This window comes from Somniosus microcephalus, chromosome 5 (genome assembly GCF_052327205.1).
Source record: "Somniosus microcephalus isolate GS21.2 chromosome 5, FLI_Smic_1.0, whole genome shotgun sequence".
Classification (NCBI taxonomy): Eukaryota; Metazoa; Chordata; class Chondrichthyes; order Squaliformes; family Somniosidae; genus Somniosus; species Somniosus microcephalus.
In genome coordinates, this window is record NC_140991.1 from 131,165,859 (window position 1) to 131,184,181 (window position 18,323).

An 18,323-nucleotide genomic window follows, 5' to 3' on the forward strand; every position below is an offset into this window, starting at 1 on the left:
GAGATTTGTAGTCTGCAAGTGATCAAAGGGTAAAGCATCACATGTGAACACAATGATGTTACAATCCTATCTGTCCACAATTTGGGTCCCTAACAGACCAGTCTCTCAGCAAATGTGAACAATTTACAGTTTGGAAATTTCATCTTTGCATTTCCACACTACCCAGTTATTGTCTGGTTTAGTGAATTCTTTTGAACTAATCAACAACACAGCAGTAATCATCAGTTTTAGCTCCTTAACCAGGAAATTAGCCTCTTGATCACAGTAAGTTACAAACAAAATAGCCATGAAATCTCTCCCACAATAAGTGCTGTGGAGATCATGAATGGTTTTGCCAGTTGGAAGTCTCAGGCCAGGTGCTAGTGCACTTTATAACCCTAATTTGTGACGATCCGTACATCACATTTTCAACTAATTAAGTTAAGTATATTGAAATATAATCAAAGGTTTATTCCTGGGCAACTGTAAATATATTGTATACATTTGCTAGGTCTACCCTAGGTTACACCAAGTATGCTCACTACAAGCACTGCACCCTGTGTATCATTGCATTAGGTTTTATGACAAGCAACAAAATATGATTTTAAAAAAACACAAAAAAATGTCAATGTATTAAAATGTAGGTAGCACTACAGAAATAAAATAGCTGTACATTTTATTTAACTACACATTACTGTTATCATTGATATAAAAACAGAAAATGCTGGAAATACTCAGGTGGTCAGGCAGCATCTGTGGAGAGAGAAACAGAGTTAACATTTCAGGTTGATGACCCTTCGTCAGAACTGGAAAAAGCTGGAGATAGAACAGGTTTTTAAGCAAGTGCAGGGGCAGGGGAGGAAAGAACAATTATCATTGATGTTTCTTTGTAGTTCTTTGCATTTACGTATTTTTCTTGTATGGTTATAGGTAAACCAAAAAAGGTAAAGGTAGAAAATAGGGGCGTAAGACTGGACGAATTCAAAAGAATGCTTTGAAATACCTGGTCATTTTTTACTATCAAGGTGGGAGGTTATAAAGGTTAAGTTCACATAGAGATGATCAAATACTCCATGGAACATGAGGTTTCCTGCACTGATGTGAACATGGAAATCCAATTTGTAGAACATAACTAGTCTAAATACCATAAAAGAACACTGCTGAACACCAATATTCTATATTTAATTTATGAAATTGCAAAAAGTGTTTAGACTGTTTTCTAAACAAACATTTTCCAATAACTAGAATCCAGGAAGTGGGGAAGGGGCGGGGGAGGAGAGGAGAAATAGCTCACTTTCATGTATTGCATCTATTTTGGCTCATTTGTCATGACAAAATTTGGCAGCTGTCCAAAAACATGCTGAAAATATATTTTCATGTGATTCAGAATATTCCTTTAAAGTATGCCCTGCCACAAGACCCACTAATGGTACTGTCTCTGAATTGTTTTTTGCCTTCATTGGTGCTGGTGTGGGGTGGTGTCAACCTAGCGCATCATGTGGCAGCCAGGGTGTACAGCGTCAAGTGAAGTAAACCTGGCCATGGTGATGCCATCGCTGGCCTCCTGGGCAGCAATGCTGTCGGGTGCTGATGCCGTGGCCTGTGCAGCATCAGGTGATTGCGGAGAAGGTTGGTATTGATGTTGGTGTGCCTGGTGTTGAGGCTGATCGTAGAGGGATTCTGAGGACCAAGGTGAGATTTTTTCAAGGGCACCAATGTTGTTGGAATAGATGTCAGCTGAAGTTGAGATGACAGAAGCGATCTGTCAATGGTGAGAGAGCTTGCTCCAAGGAGGTGACAGTGGATTGAGAGTTTACTCCAAACTCTTCCAAACTGCATACAGCTCAAAAAAGTGTCTTCAAGTCCTGCAGGCTCAACCTTCCGACATTGGAAAGTGAACAGCTGTGAAATGGTAGCGTTCATACCACTTTTGCAGTGGTCACCTATTCACAGCAATGGGGAGACAGAGAACCCGACACACTTACCTGCCGTGATCTCCGAACGATGTGAACCTCGTTAAAAAAGTGGGAAAATAGAAATAGGCTGGCAAAATAGTAGTTAACAAGCATTTAACAAGCATTTAACTATCTTAAATGCCTCCCCCGCTGCTTGGTGTCAGGTCTGTGATTTCAGAACAGACTTGACACTTTGGAAACTTACATGGAGGCAGGTTCGGAGCGGGCTCCCAACCCGCTGCCAATCATTTTGATTTTGACAGCAGTCCCGCCTCCAAACCTGCCCTCTGAGCACCGGCAAAATCGCAGCCAGGGTGTTCAGAAAAGATAGGGAAGGAAAAAAGGGAGGTGGGGTGGCAGTACTGGTTAAGACATTGTAGTGTTGGAAAGAGAGGATGTCCTTGAGGGGGCAAGGCCAGAATCCATTTGGTTAGAGTTGAGAAGCAAAAAGGGTATGATCACGTTATTGGGGGTATTCTATAGGCCTCCAAATACAGGAAACTTTTTTTTATCCGGCACCGACGGGACCAACGTGGTGCCGGTTAATCAAAAATTCCGGATAACCAAAAGCTATAGTAAAAGATACAGAGAGCTGACAGCTCCGTATAAAGCAACAAACCCTGTTGCTTAGCAACAAGTGCAGAACAATGGCCACAAGTTCCAAGCATCTCTGTAGCTTAGCAACAGCTGCAGCCACACCCTTGCACAGCAACAGATCGAGGAAGGCAAGTACAATATGAAGTAAAACTTACCTGAACCTACTCCTGAATTTTGCCGGTTAACCGAGATTTCTGGTTATTTAGGTGCCGGTAAATCGAAAGTTTCCTGTAGTGAGGGAGAGAGATAGAGGAGCAAATCTGCAGGGAAATCGCAGAGATATGCAAGAACTATAGGGTGGTGATATTGGGGGACTTTAGTTACCCAAATATTGATTGGGATAATGTTAGAGTAAAGGGAAAGGAGGGGGAGGAATTTCTGAAATGTATTCAGGAGAACTTCCTTGACCAGTATGTTCTCAGTCCAACTAGGAAGGAGGCATTGCTGGATCTGGTGCTGGGGAATGAGATGGGCCAAGTGGACTAAGTGTCTGTGGGAGAACACTTGGTTAAGAGTGATCATTGTATCATAAGGTTTAGATTAGTAATGGAGAAGAGCATGGAACAATCTAAAATATAACTTCTAAATTGGAAGAGGGCTAACTTCAATGGGATGAGAGGGGGTCTAGCCAGGGTAAAATGGAACCAAAGATTGACAGGAAAAACTGTAATGGAACAATGGGTGATCTTTAAGGAGATGTTGTTTCAGGTCAGGCTAGGTACATTCCAACAAGAGGGAAAGGTAGGGGAACCAAAGCCAGGGCTCCTTGGATGACGAGGGAGATAGAGAATATGATAAAACAAAAAGAGAGGATGTATGATACATGTCAGGTGAATTTTTCAAGTGAGAACCAGGCCAAATACAAAAAGTTGAGAGGGGAAGTGAAGAGGAAAATAAGACTGGCAAAGAGAGAATGAGAATAGAGTGGCAGTCAACATAAAAGGGAACCCAAAAATCTTCTACCGGCATGTAAATAGTAAGCAGGTGGAAGGAGGCGGGTTGGGGCCTATTAGGGACAAAGAAGGATATATATGCTTAGGGGCGCAGGGCAAGGCCAGAATACCTAATGAGTACTTTGTATTGGTGTTTACTAAAGAAGAGAATACTGACAAAATATCGGTAGAAGCGGAGATGGTAGAGGTAATTTGTGGGGTTAAAATTGGCAGGCAGGATGTACTAAAAAGGCTGGATATGCTTAGAGTGGATAAGTCGCCTGGTCCAGATGGCTTGCATCCCAGGTTGTTAAGGGAAGTGGGGGTGGAGATAGCGGAAGGGCTTGCCATAATCTTCCAATCTTCCCTAGATACAGGGGAAGTGCAGAGGATTGGAAAGTGGCAAATGTGACACCCTTGTTCAAGAAATGGTGTAAGGACAATCCTAGTAACTACAGGCCGATCAGTTTAACATCAGTGGTGGGTAAGGTTTTAGAAACAATAATCAGGGAAAAAATTAACAGGCACTTGGAGAGGTTTAAGTAAATTAAGGAGAGCCAGCATGGATTTGTAAAAGGCAGATCGTGTTTGACTAATCGAATTGAATTTTTTGATGAAGTAACAGAGAAGGTTGATGAAGGGAATGCAGTGGACGTTGTCTCTGGATTTTAAGAAAGCATTTGACAAAGTACCACATAAAAGGCTGGTTAACGAAATTGAGGCTCATGGAATAGGAGAGTCAGTGTCAGCTTGGATAAGAAATTGGCTTAAGGACCGAAAACAGCGAGTAGTGGTAAATGGTTGTTTTTCAGACTGGAGGATGGTGGACAGTGGTGTTCCCCAAGGGTCAGTGCTAGTACCATTGCTTTTTTTGATATATATATTGGAATACAGAGTAAAATTTCCCGATGATACCAAACATGGAGGTGTGGCAAACAGTGAGGAGGATACTAATCAACTACAACAGGACATAGATAGGCTAGCAGAATGGGCAGACAAATGGCAGATGAAATTTAATACAGAGAAGTGTGAGGTGATGCATTTTGGCAGAAGGGATAAGGAGAGGCAATATAGACTTAATGGTACAGTGGGGGGTTCATGTGCATAGATCTTTGAAGGTGGCAGGACATATTGAGAGAGTGGTTAGCAAAGCATATGGGATTTTGGGCTTAATAAATAGAGGTATTGAGTACAAAGGCAAGGAAGTTGTGCTGAACCTTTATAAAGCTCTGGTTAGGCCACAACTAGAGTATTGCATCCAGTTCTGGTCACCACATTTTAGGAAGGATGTGAAGGTTCTTGAGAAGGTGCAGAGGAGATTTACCAAAATGGTTCCAGGGATGAGGGATCTTAGCTACAAGTTTAGGTTGGAGAAGGTGGGGTTATTCTCCTTGGAGTAAAGGAGGTTGAGGGGAGATTTGATAGAGGTGTACAAGATTATGATGGGTTTGGCTAAGGTAGACAGAGAAAGGCTGTTCCCATTAGTTGATGGTACAAGGACTAGGGGACACAGATTTAAGGTTTTGGGCAAGAGATACAGGGGAGGATGTGAGGAAGAACTTTTTTACGCAGCGAGTGGTAATGACCTGGAACTCGCTGCCGATGAGGGTGGTGGAAGCGGAGACAATCAATGATTTCAAAAGGAAATTGGATAGGCATTTGAGGGAAATAAACTTGCAGGGCTGCGGGGATAGAGCGGGGGAATGGGACTGATTGGATTGCTCTACAGAGACCTGGAATAGACTTGATGGGCCGAATGGCCTCCTTCTGTGCCGTAATGACTCTATGACTAAGTGTGAAGTGATACATTTTGGTAGAAAGAATGAGGAGAGGACATATAAACTAAATGGTACAATCCTAAAGGGGGTGCATGAACAGAGAGACCTGGGGGTATGTGTGCACAAATCGTTGAAGGTGGCAGGCCAGGTTGAGAAATCAGTTAAAAAGGCTTCAGAGATCCTGGGCTTCATAAATAGAGGTATATAGTACAAAAGTGTGGAAATTATGATGAACCTGTATAAAACACTGGTTTGGCCCCAACTGGAGTACTGTGTCCAATTCTGGGCACTACACTTTAGGAAGGATGTGAAGGCCTTAGAGAAGGTGCAGAAAAGATTTACAAGAATGATTCCAGGAATGAGTTACGTTGATAGACTGGAGAAGCTGGGGTTGTTATCCTTGGAGCCGAGAAGATTGAGAGGAGATTTGATAGAGGTGTTCAAAATCTTGAGGGGTCTGGACAGAGTAGATAGAAAGAAACTGTTCCCATTGGCAGTAGGGTCGAGAACCAGAGGGCACAGATTTAAGGTGATTGACAAAAGAATCAAAGGCAACGCAAGAATAAACTTTTTTACTCAGCGAGGGGTTAAGATCTGGAATGCACTGCCTGAAAGGGTGGTGGAGGCAGACTCAATGCTTTCTTTCAAAAGGGAGTTGGAGAAGTATCTGAAGGAAAAGCATTTGCAGAGCTACGGGGAAAGGGCGGGGGAGTGAGACTAGCTGAGAGTCGGCATGGGCTCGATGGGCTGAATGGCCTTCTTCGATGCTGTAACCATTCTATGATAGGAATATAATATATGTTACTTACTCATGTTTGGGAAACTTTCTGCTTCCACTGTTGTTTCATTGCACTCTGCCTCGTATTTCACCTTCTGTCCTTAATAGAATCTTTTTGCAACACAATTTCAATGCTGTCCCTTGGGAGATTGTTGGTGATAACAAGCCAGTGATAGATGAGGAGGATGGTTGGGCTAATCCCATTTCCTAGAGGAGTTCTTTTGATAGATTTCTTTCTGCATGAGTTGGAGATTTCTTTCTGCATGAGTTGGAGACAAAGGAGTGCTATATTCTGGATACACACCAATTGGTCTAAGAGCATGGAAAGGATAGACTTGGTGGACTAAAGACAAAAAATAGTTTTGCCATTAGGCAGACATGCCAGGTGATGTAAGAAAACTACTAGGCACTCGGTCTAAGCATTAAATAAAGCTTTAATCAAATGTTTTACAACATGGAGGTCTAGTTGTGTCCTTCACTAGTTCCTGTTAAGAATGTCCTGCGCAAGCTGGGCCTGTGCCCGAGTATTTATACTCTCCCTGGACAGCGCCACCCGTAGGCCGCTCAGTATTATTTCATAAGTCTTTCTTTCATGAATGACTGATTCATGTCACCAGGTGTCTGCCAACAGTATTTTGGTGCCTGGGATATTGGAACATCTGTTGATATATTAAAATATACTGCCTGTCATATTACTTTTCTGATGTCAATTTGTTCTTTTAATAGTATTGTTTAAATGATCCTGCCACTGCAAACGTAAATCATTTCCTAAAAAATGTGGAATCCATCAGCCTGTCACCAATCCAGTATCACATCAAGTGCAGTGCTTCTTTAATGGTTTTTGTGCAGAGTTTAAAAGTAAGAGTGACAGGTATGTAGAAAACGCACAATGTGGGTTGGAACCAAACAATAGAAAAATGTGACAGAGCTCAATTACTTGGACAGGGCCTTCAATCAATCCAACAACTGGCCAAAGGAGAGAAGAGGATAAAGCTGGTAATGGCAGAGTCTGTTAATATCATGCGAAAGACCACGGCTTAGATTACTGTAGATCTTTCTCTTTTCAACAGTATATGGTGCCTAAAACTGGACTTTCAAGGCAGAGAATCCCCATAAAGCATCCCTACGATGTCCAAGCCATTCCTTTCACACTCATCACAATTGGTTGGGGGGGGGGGCCTAGAAGTTATGCCTCAACATTCACTGGAACTCACTAAAGACACTTCCAAAGGTGAGCACATATCTGTCCGATAAGGTAAAGTGTTGAAAATAAAGATTTCAATGTTTGACAACACATTAACAGAAAATTTACATGAACAGTGCATAAAACACCCAAGTGGTATGATTGCACTAGGATGAGGGTGAGTGTGAGGGGTGGCTACTGAGGTGGGGAAGTGATAATGTAGATAGAGAGGAATGGGTGGAGGTGCAAGGTAAGTTGGTGTAAGGATGTGCAGGAGTAGGGTAGGGAAGGCAGAATGATGGGGATGTGATGAGAGGCACAGCAGGATGAGGTTGAGTGTGGCTTCGCAGTAACATTTCGTGATCTACTGAGATCATTGAAAAGCTTGCGCCACTGCAGCCTGGTCCTCCTGATGACATCCCTGCTTGTGCCCTCCTGTTCAATGTGCAACCAGGTTGCATTGGTCTCCTGGGGAGGTCTCTTCCACCCATGGGAAGGGAAGAGAATCTCCCTGCGTGTTGTGACTCCCTCCATAAGCATATGAAGGGAGTCATGCGAGAGCTTGGGTGCAGCCATGCACCTTTGTGCAGTGCTCGTCAGTGTTTGCAGCACCTCAATACTGTAGAACATGACAGCAGAACTGTCAAAATCAATGTGGACATGGCCCCTTTAAGGAAACCGGCTGATGAGGCATCATCAAATGACGTCATCAGACCTGCTTCCAATAATTGGCCAGGAACCTCGCAGGGCGGGCTTAGCAAGCCCTATTAACGTAAAATCACTTGGAGAGTGTGGGCTGCAGTAAACAGTGGGCTGGGACCGTGACACCGCCCCTGGCCGCCCCGGTCAGTGAAATTGCGGCCCTTGTATCCGTAAATATTAAGCACCCAGTCCTCACCATTTTTAAGCCACATTTCCATTGCCACTACATCATATTCCCACATGGCTAATTATGCTTGTAGCTCACTAACCTTATTCACCACACTTTTGCATTTACATACATGTATTCCTCGTAGTCCTGCTTAGTGTGCTCCTATCTAATATGGTACTACTTCCTTCTCTAGTAATATTCAACACTCTGCCTCCTTTATGCAGCTTACTCCTCTTTTCTACTGCTATATGCTGGTGCCCACCCTCCCCAACCACACTAGTGAACCTCCCCGCGACGACATTGGTCCCAGTCCTGTTGATGTGCAACCCGTCCCTTTTGAATAGGTGCCTCCTGCCCCAGAACTGGTCCTAATGGCCCAAGAATCTGAAGCCCTCCCTGCTGCACCATGCCTCAAGCCATGCATTGATCCTATTTCCACTCTTGTTAGCGTGTGGCACTGGGAGTAATCCAGAGATTACTACCTTTGAGGTCCTACTTTTTAACTTCCTCCCTAGCTCCTGAAAGTCTGGCTGTAGGACCTCAATACCTGCCCTCTCTATGTCATTGGTACTGACGTGCACCACAACTTCTAGCTCACTCCCTTCCCCCTGCAGAATATTCTGCACCCTCTCCGTGATGTCCTTTACCCTGGCACCAGGGAGGCAACACACCATGCGAGACTCATGGTTACAGAAACGCCAGTCTGTCCCCCTAATTATGGAGTCTCCTATAACAACTGCATTTCTACGCTTTGCTGTTCCCCCCTGTGCAGTCCCTTACCCATTGGTGCCATGATCTGGACTGCACTCCTTCAAGGTGTCATCATTCCCAGCAGTCTCCAATGCTGTGTACCGGTTTGAGAGTGACACACACCCCGAAGACACCTGCACTTCCTGCTCTTCCGGATGGCCACCCATTTACTATCCTGAACTCTCTCTGCCTGTGGGGTGGCCACCTCCTGGAACGTACAGTTCAGTAACTCTCAGCCTCCCTGATGCTCCGCAGTGACTCCAGCTGCCCCTCAAGCTCGGAAACCCTGAGCTCGAGCTCAAGCAGCTGGAAATACTTCCTACACACATGGTCCCCCAAGATACATGAAGTGTCCTGAAGTTCCCACATGGCGCAGGAATTGCAAGCAACAGGTATCAGCTGCCCATTCATGATCTAAAAATTGTCTATTCCCTCTTTCAGAAGCTAATTGGTATCTTGTTTAAACTATTAATTTTAATGAATGTCTCTAGACCTCAGCTCTCAGGTAGCGCTGTCTCACACTCCCACTCTCGGACCGCTCCTTGTATTTTAAAATACCAGAACAGCACCACTTCCCTCAATGCACAAAATTCCCTCACTCACCAAATTCCAAGTTTAGTACTCTGTAGAAGCAGTACTCCATCGAACTGGACTCTGTGCTACTTCTCTGCGTTAAATTTCATCTGCTATGTGTCCGCCCATTTCACCAGCCTGTCTATGTCTTCCTGAAGTCTATCACTCACCTCCTCACTGTTCACTATACTTCCAAGTTTTGTGTCATCTGCAAATTTTGAAATTGTGCCCTGAACACCCACATCCAAGTCATTAATATGCATCAAGAAAAGCAGTGGTCCTAGAACCGACCCCTAGAGAACACCACTGTAGACCTTCCTCCAGTACGAAAAACAACCATTCACCACTACTCTCTGTTCTCTGTCACTTAGCCAATTTCGTATCCATACTGCCACTGTCCCTTTTATGGCTTCAACTTTGCTGGCAAACCTATTACAGGAAACTTTGGTTTATCCAGAGGTTGTATGTCCGGAAACCTCGATCTACCGGCAGAAATCAGGAGCCGTTTTGTTAGGTTTTTTTTCTTCTCGTGGCTTTTTTTTTTCTTCTCATGGCTTTTTTTTTTCTCAACAGTCAGGCTCTGCAAAGTCTCTCTGAAGCTGTTGCTAAGCTACAGAGACGCTTCTAAGGTACGGCCGACTGTTTAGAAGCTGTTGCTAAGCAACAGTGTTTGTTGCCAGATACAGAGCTGCAAATCTCCGTATGCTTCAACATTAACGCTGGTATGTCCGGCAGTTTTGATAGATCGGCAACAGCTCGGTCCCGTTGGTGCCGGATATAACAAAGTTTCCTGTATGTGGCACTTTGCCAAACGCCTTTTGGAAATCCATGTACACTACGGCAACCACATTACCCTCATCAACCCTCTCTGTTACCTCATCAAAAAACTCGATCAAGTTGGTTAAACACGATTTGCCTTTAACAAATCCATGCTGGCTTTCCTTAATTAATCCACACCTATCCAAGTGACTGTTAATTTTGTCCCTGATTACTGTTTCTAAAAGCTTCCCCACTACCGAGGTTAAACTGACTGGCCTGTAGTTGCTGGGTTTATCTTTACACCCTTTTTTTTGAGCAATGGTGTAACATTTGCAATTCTCCAGTCCTCTGGCACCACCCCCGTATCTATGGAGGATTGCAATATTATGGCCAGTACTTCCACAATTTCCTCCCTCAATTCCCTCAGCATCCTAGGATGCATCCCATTTGCTCCTGGTGATTTATCTACTTTAAGTACAGCCAGCCTTTCTAATACCTCTTTATCATTTTGTTCCTATCAAGTGTCTCCACTACCTCCTCCTTCACTATGTGTCTATGGCAGCATCCTCTTCCTTGGTGAAGACAGATGCAAAGTACTCGTTTAGTACCTCTGCCTCCAGGCATAGATCTCCTTTTTGGTTCATAATCGGCCCCACCCCTCCTCTTACTACCCTTTCATTATTTATATGCCTATAAAAGACTTTTGGATTACCTTTTATGTTGGCTGCCATTCTATTCTCATACCCTCTCTCTGCCCCTCTTATTTTCCTTTTCACTTCTCCTCTGACCTTTGTATATATAGCCTGATTCTCAGATATATTTGCATACACGCTCTTTTTCTGCTTCATCATATTCTCTATCGGTTTCGTCATCCAGGGTGCCCTGACTTTAGCTGCCCTCCCTTTCCCCCTAGTGGGAATGTACCTGAACTATTTCCTCTTTAAAGGCAGCCCATTGTTCCATTAAAGTTTTGCCTGCCAATCTTTGATTCCAGTTTACCCGGGCCAGATCCGTTCTCATCCCACTGAAATTGGCCTTCCCCCAGTTAAACAGTTTTACTCTAGATTGCTCCCTATCCTTTTCCATAGCTAATTTAAACCTTATGATACTTTGATCACTGTTCCCTAAATGTTCACCTACTGACACTTCCTCCACTTGACCTACCTCATTCCCCAGAACCAGATCCAGCAATGTATCCTCCTTTGTTGGGCTGGAAACATACTGATCAAGAAAGTTCTCCTGAACACACTTCAGAAATTCTTCCCCCTCTCTGCCCTTTACACTATTACGATCCCAGTCTATATTAGGATAGTTGAAGTTCCCCATTATTACTACTCTATAGTTCAGCAAAAAAGGACCGAGAGATTGATTAAGAGGGGAAAAAGAGAGTACGAGAGTAAACTTGCAAGGAACATAAAAGCGGACTGTAAAAGCTCCTACAAGTATGTAAAAAGAAAAAGATTAGTGAAGACAAATGTAGGTCCCTTACAGTCAGAAACGGGAGAATTTATAATGGGGAACAAGGAAATTAAACAAATACTTTGGTTCTGTCTTCACGGAAGAGGACACAAATAACTTCCCAGAAATGCTAGCGAACCAAGGGTCTAGTGAGAAGGAGGAATTAAAGGAAATTAGTATTAGTAAAAAAAATTGTGCTGGAGAAATTAATGGGACTGAAAGCCGATAAATCCCCAGGGCCTGATAATCTGCATCCCAGAGTACTAAAAGAGCCATGGAAATAGTGGATGCATTGGTTGTCATCTTCCAAAATTCTATAGATTATGGAACAATTCCTGCAGGCTGGAGGGTGGCAAATGTATCCCCCACTATTTAAAAAAGGAGGGAGAGAGAAAACAGGGAACTATAGACCGGTTAACCTAACATCAGCAGTAGGGAAAATGCTAGAGTCTATTATAAAGGATGTGATAACAGGACACTTAGAAAATATCAACGGGATTAGACAAAGTCAACGTGGATTTATGAAAGGGAAACTGTGTTTGACAAACCTACTGGAGTTTTTTGAGGATGTAACTGGTAGAATAGATAAGGGAGAACCAGTGGATGTGGTGTATATGGATTTTCAGAAGGTCTTTGATAAAGTCCCACATAAGAGGTTAGTGTGCAAAATTAAAACACATGGGATTGGGGGTAATATACTGACATGGATTGAAAATTGGTTAACAGACAGGAAACAGAGTAGAAATAAATGGGTCTTTTTCAGGGTGTCAGGCGGTGACTAGTGGGGTACCGCAGGGATCAGTGTTTGGGCCCTAGCTATTCACAATAAATATCAATGATTTGGATGAGGGAACCAAATGTAATATTTCCAAGTTTGCTGACGACGCAAAACTAGGTGGGATTGCGAGTTGTGAGGAGGATGCAAAGAGGCTTCAAGGCGTTTTAGACAAGCTGAGTGAGTGGGCAAATACATGGCAGATGCAGTATAACATGGCTAAATGTGAAGTTATCCACTTCAGTAGGAAAAATAGAAAGGTAGAGTATTATTTAAATGGTGCTAGATTGGGAAATGTTGATGTACAAAGGGACCTGGGTGTCCTTGTACACCAGTCACTGAAAGCAAACATGCAGGTGCAGCAAGCAGTTAGGAAGGCAAATGGTATGTTGGCCTTCATTGCAAGAGGATTTGAGTACAGGAGCAAGGATATCTTACTACAGTTATACAGGGCCTTGGTGAGACCACACCTGGAGTACGGTGCGCAGTTTTGGTCTCCTTACTTAAGAAAGGATATACTTGCCATAGAAGGAGTGCAGCGAAGGTTCACCAGACTGATTCCTGGGGTGGTAGGACTGTCGTATGAGGAGAGATTGGGTCAACTAGGCCTGTATTCACTAGAGTTTAGAAGAATGAGAGGGGATCTCATTGAAACGTATAAAATTCTGACAGGGCTAGACAGACTGGATGCAGGGTGGAGGTTTCCCCTGGCTGGGGGTTCTAGAACGAGGGGTCAGTCTCAGGATATGGGGTAGGACATTTAGGACTGAGATGAGGAGAAATTTCTTCACAGAGGGTGGTGAACCTGTGGAATTCTCTATCACAGAAGGCTGTGGAGGCCAAGTCACTGAATATATTTAAGAAGGAGATAGATAGATTTCTAGACACAAAAGGCATCAAGGGGTATGGGAGAGAGCAGGAATATGGTATTGAGATAGAGGATCAGCCATGATCATGTTGAATGGCGGAGCAGGCTCGAAGGGCAGAATGACCTACTCCTGCTCCTATTTTTCTATGTTTCTTGCACCTCTCTGTAATTTCTCTGCAAATTTGCTCCTCTATATCTTTCCCATTAGTTGGTAGCCTTAAGAATATACCTAGTAGTGTAATGGCACCTCTATTATTTCTTAACTCTAGCCATTTAGATTCTATCCTTGACCCCTCCAGGACATCCTCTCTCTCCAGCACTGTAACATTTTCCTTAACCAATACTGCCACACCACCTCCTATCTTTCCTTCCCTATCTTTCCTGAACACCTTATAACCAGGAATATTTAATACCCAATCCTGCCCTTTTTTGAGCCAGGTCTCAGTTATTGCCACAACATCATATTCCCATGTGGCTATTTGTGCCTGCAGCTCACTTACCTTGTTTACTGTGCTTTGTGCGTTCGCATACATACACTGTAAACCAATCTTAGACCATCCTGTATTCTCGCTTGGTTTGATCCCGCCGAATACCTTACTATTACTTACTTTAGTGCTCTCTGCCTCTCCCAATCCTTTGAGCACTTTATTTCCCCTTTCTCATGTTACACCCTGGTGCCCATCCCCCTGCTAAATTAGTTTAAACCCTCCCCAACAGCACTAGCAAACCTCCCCACGAAGATATTGGTTCTGGCCCTGTTGAGGTGCAACCCGTCCGGCCTGTACAGGTCCCACCTCCTCCAGAACCGACCCCAATGTCCCAGGAATCTGAAGCCCTCCCTCTGGCACACTCTCTCTCCAGCCACACATTCATCTGCTCTATCGTCCAATTTCTATACTCACTCGCGCATAGCACCGGGAGTAATCCGGAGAGTATTACCTTAGAGGTCCTGCTTTTTAATCTCTTTCCTAGCTCCCTGAAATCTGCCTGCAGGACCTCATCCCTCTTTCTACCTATGTCGTCGGTATCAATATGGACCACGTCCTCTGGCTGTTCACCCTCCCCCCTCAGAATGTTCTGCAGCCGCTCAGTGACATCCTTAACCCTGGCACCAGGGAGGCAACATACCATCCTAAAGTCACGTCTGCGGCCGTAGAAACGCCTGTCTGCTCCCCTAACTATTGAATCCCCTATCATATTCCCCCCCCCCCCGCCTTGTACAGCTGAGCCACCCATGGTGCCGTGGACTTGGCCCTGGATGTACTCCCAGAGGAACCATCGCCCTCACCAGTACTCAAAACCAAATACTGGTTGGAGAGCGAGATGCACTCAGGGGACTCCTGCACTACCTGCCTGGTCCTCCTCTTCTGTCCGGCAGTCACCCAGTCCCTCTCTGCCTGCGCACTCCTTAGCAGCAGGGTGACCACCTCCCGAAACGTGCTATCCACGAAGCTCTCAGCCTCACAGATTCCTTTCTACTTGAGCTGTCTTGATTTGTTAAAACCCCAGACAATTTATCTATTGTATGTACTTAATCACTTCTGAAAGTATAGTACAGGAAACTCTCGTTTAAACGGCACCTAAATATCCGGAATTCTCTATTAACCAGCAAAATTCTCGCTCCAAAAACACCACCTCAGTAACCGGCAATGTTGCCGAGTCCAAGTCCGAGTCTCCCGCGGTGGCTGAGTTAGTCAGTGGGGGTAGTTCTCCAAACTGCCACTACTCGGCTTCTTGGCGCTGTCGGAAGTCGGAACACCTCAATACCCCTGTAACAGGAGTCTGACTCTCCCGCACTGCCGGTAGTCTCTTCTGATCCGCCATTTTACAGGGGTACTGTGCATCTCCCACGCTGCTGGTAGTCATTGCACTGCATTATGGAAATCCCCAAAGTTGGTCCAAGCAAAAGGAAGAGAGTGGTGCTAACTTTAAAACAGAAAATCGACATATGCCAACGACTAGAAAGGGGAGAGAAGCGTATCAACATTATGAATGAATTCAAAATCGGTTTGTCAACAATCTATGACATCAAATCGCAGAAGGATAAGCTGCTCAAGTTTTATTCAAGCTCGGAGACATCCAAGGGTGTAGAGAAACGGCGTACGCTTCGTAAGCCTAAGCTTGAAGAGCTGGATACCGTGCTTTATGAGTGGTTTTCTCTTAAGCGTTCAGAGGGTGTTCCGATTTCCGGACCCATGCGAATCGAAAAAGCGAAGGATTTCTACGCAAAGATGGAGCTCACTGGCGAGTGTGCTTTCTCCGGGGATGGCTAACGTGCTTCAAGGTACGGCACGGGATATGACGACTCGATATTTCCAGTGAGAAGAAATCAGCTGATCACGACGCCGCAGAAGAATACTGCGATTATTTCAATCGGATTGTGCAGCAACATGATTTGTCGCCAGCAATGCCAATGAAACTGACTTATTTTGGAGGTTTTTGCCAGAATCAACGCTTGCTGGGGTTAGTGAGGCTAATGCTTCAGGTTACAAGAAAAATAAAGATCGTGTAACCGTGCTAACATGTGCGAACGCTGCTGGATCACACCGGGTTAAACTTCTCATCATTTGGAAGTATAAAAATCCCCGTGCATTTAAAAATGTGAGGCACTTACCTGTTGAGTACAAAGCTGAAAGAAATGCTTGGATGGATAAGGAAATCTTTTCGAATTGGTTCCATCATATTTTTGTTCCATCTGTGAGGGAACATTTCCGTAGAATAGGGAAACCTGAAGATAGCAAATGCATTTTATTGCTTGATAATTGTAGAGCCCATCCTCATGAATCCGAGTTGGTTTCAGGAAATATTTTCACCATTTATTTGCCACCAAATGTAACTTCTCTCATACAACCCATGGACCAGGGCATTATCCAAAATCTGAAGTGTCATTACAAGAAAGACTTCTTACGTAAACTGATAAGCCAAGATGACAATATTCACGCATTTCAGAAGGAATACAATCTTAAAGATGCCATCTTTAATGCTGCATGTTCCTGGAACTTGGTGAAAGGTCACACTTTGAGACAAGCCTGGCGCAAATTGTGGCCTTCTGTAATGTTGGCTGACGGTTCTTCTTCAGAGGAGGAATTTCATGGGTTCAATGTTCGTCCCAAGAGGACTACAGTAATGGAAATGGCTGGCATGGTGAAAAATGTACACCCAGCAAACCCTCTACATCACCTCAGTGAAAGTGATATTGAGCAGTGGGTTGATGCAGATAGAGAAGTTGCTGTTGTGCATATGCTAAGTGATGATGAAATAATGGAGAATGTTTTGAATCCAAAGAAAAGGAAAGGGAGATGAAAAGTGAAGAGGATGAGATTTCTGAAGAGATGATGATTTCTTGGGCTAAAGCTGCAGAAGGATTTGCTTTATTCCTCAAATTCGCTGAAAGGCATCCTTGCTATTCTGCCCAAGAAGTTATGCACCTCCATATTCTGCATTCCAACTTTCTACAAAAAAGGCAAGAGTCCACTAAGCAAGCAGACATCCGGGACATGTTTAGGAAAGCTTCCAAAAGAGTTGAAGCAGTGGAAGTGCCTGAAGAATCTGTTGAAGTGCATGATCCTGATGACCCAGCTGACATGGCTATTCCTGATGAACCAGTTGACTTGGAATAAGTGTACAGTCAACCACAGTACTTTATACTGTACTGTACAGTCGTTTATAAGTTTTGTTTTACTGTTAAGTAATTAAAGAGTTATGGATTACCCTCAACTGGCAGTACTGTACTTAATCAAGCATCTTCCACCATCCAGTTAACACAACATTCTGTAGGTGAGTACCCAATTACGGTATACTGCACATTTCTTGATTTTTTTATTTTTCTTTGTTAAAAATAGCCTCGGTAGATAACCCTCTCTGTCATCCGGAAATTTTGATAAACCGGCAACACGCCAGTCCAGTCGGTGCCGGATAAAAAAGAGTTTCCTGTATTTGCAGCTGTAACAATATGAGCAGGTATTCTATTTGTAATCTATTTCAGGGTATGGTAGCCTAGTTATTATGTTACGGGTCCAGCAATCTAGAGGTTGCGAGTTCAATTCCCACCATGGAAAGTTGCGAATTTGAATGAATTAAATCTGGTGATTTGTGGGCTAGCACCGGTAAAATAACCATGAAAGCTGCCGGATTGTCATAAAAAGCCCACAGGATTACTTCTGTCCTTTGGAAAGGGAACTTACCACCCCTACTGGTCTGGTCTACATATGAGTCCAGTCCCACATTTCATGTTTGATTCTTCATGCTGTCAAGGCAACTAGGGATGGGCAATAAATGTGGCCCTGTCAGCGTCGCCCACATTCGGAGAACAAATATATATTTTTTTAAATTTGTAGTTGGCTATTTCTAAACAATCAACTTCAGTTGTCAATTATAATAAACACTGCACAAAAAAGAAATGCTGCACTCAATGGGGTTGATTTTAACACGCCAAAATTGGTAACTGCCTCAAAGTGGGGTTTGTAGACTTCCCACCCCTTTAATCGCTGTTTCAGCTGGTAGGCCCCTTTTAATATGCAAATTGGGGTCCTATGACAAACACAAAACCCCGATTGCCATTTTAGGATTAAACTGGTTAGAGCGTGTGCTGTGTATACTCCAATCAGTTTCATTCTGCAATAGGCAAGTTATAAATTATTTTTGTAGGGTCAGGAGGAGCAGGAGTGCTCCTCCGGCCCCACAAATACACTGCGGGCTGCTGCCGGCCCGACCCTGGAGATCAGGGCAGAAAATTGGCAGGTACAAAAAACAAAAATAAAATACATTCACATTTGTGAGTAAATAGTATGGAGCCATGATCCCTGGTCCGTACTAAGTTAGCCAGTCTTAGCTGGAATAGCAGTGAGGCTCAACAGTTGGCCTCAGCACATCCATGGTGGGGAAAGAGAAAAAAACGACCTCAACCAGTGCTCCCACGCCCAATCCCTGTGCATCAAAACCCCCTGGAAACACTTGCAAGTAAATTTGAGAGCAGAGCTGCACTCAACCCTAATGGCTCCCACTAACATTCATTTTCCAGGCTCATAAGTGATGAATGGGCACTCTGAGCTAACTGGGAAAATTATA

General features: G+C 44.0%; 1 protein-coding gene across 2 annotated transcripts in view; it reads right to left on the minus strand.

Moving 5' to 3' along the window:
- The window catches only part of mtrr (5-methyltetrahydrofolate-homocysteine methyltransferase reductase), a 173,934-nt gene that overhangs the window by 122,241 nt on the left and 33,370 nt on the right, over window positions 1-18,323 (minus strand). The window lies entirely within an intron of this gene.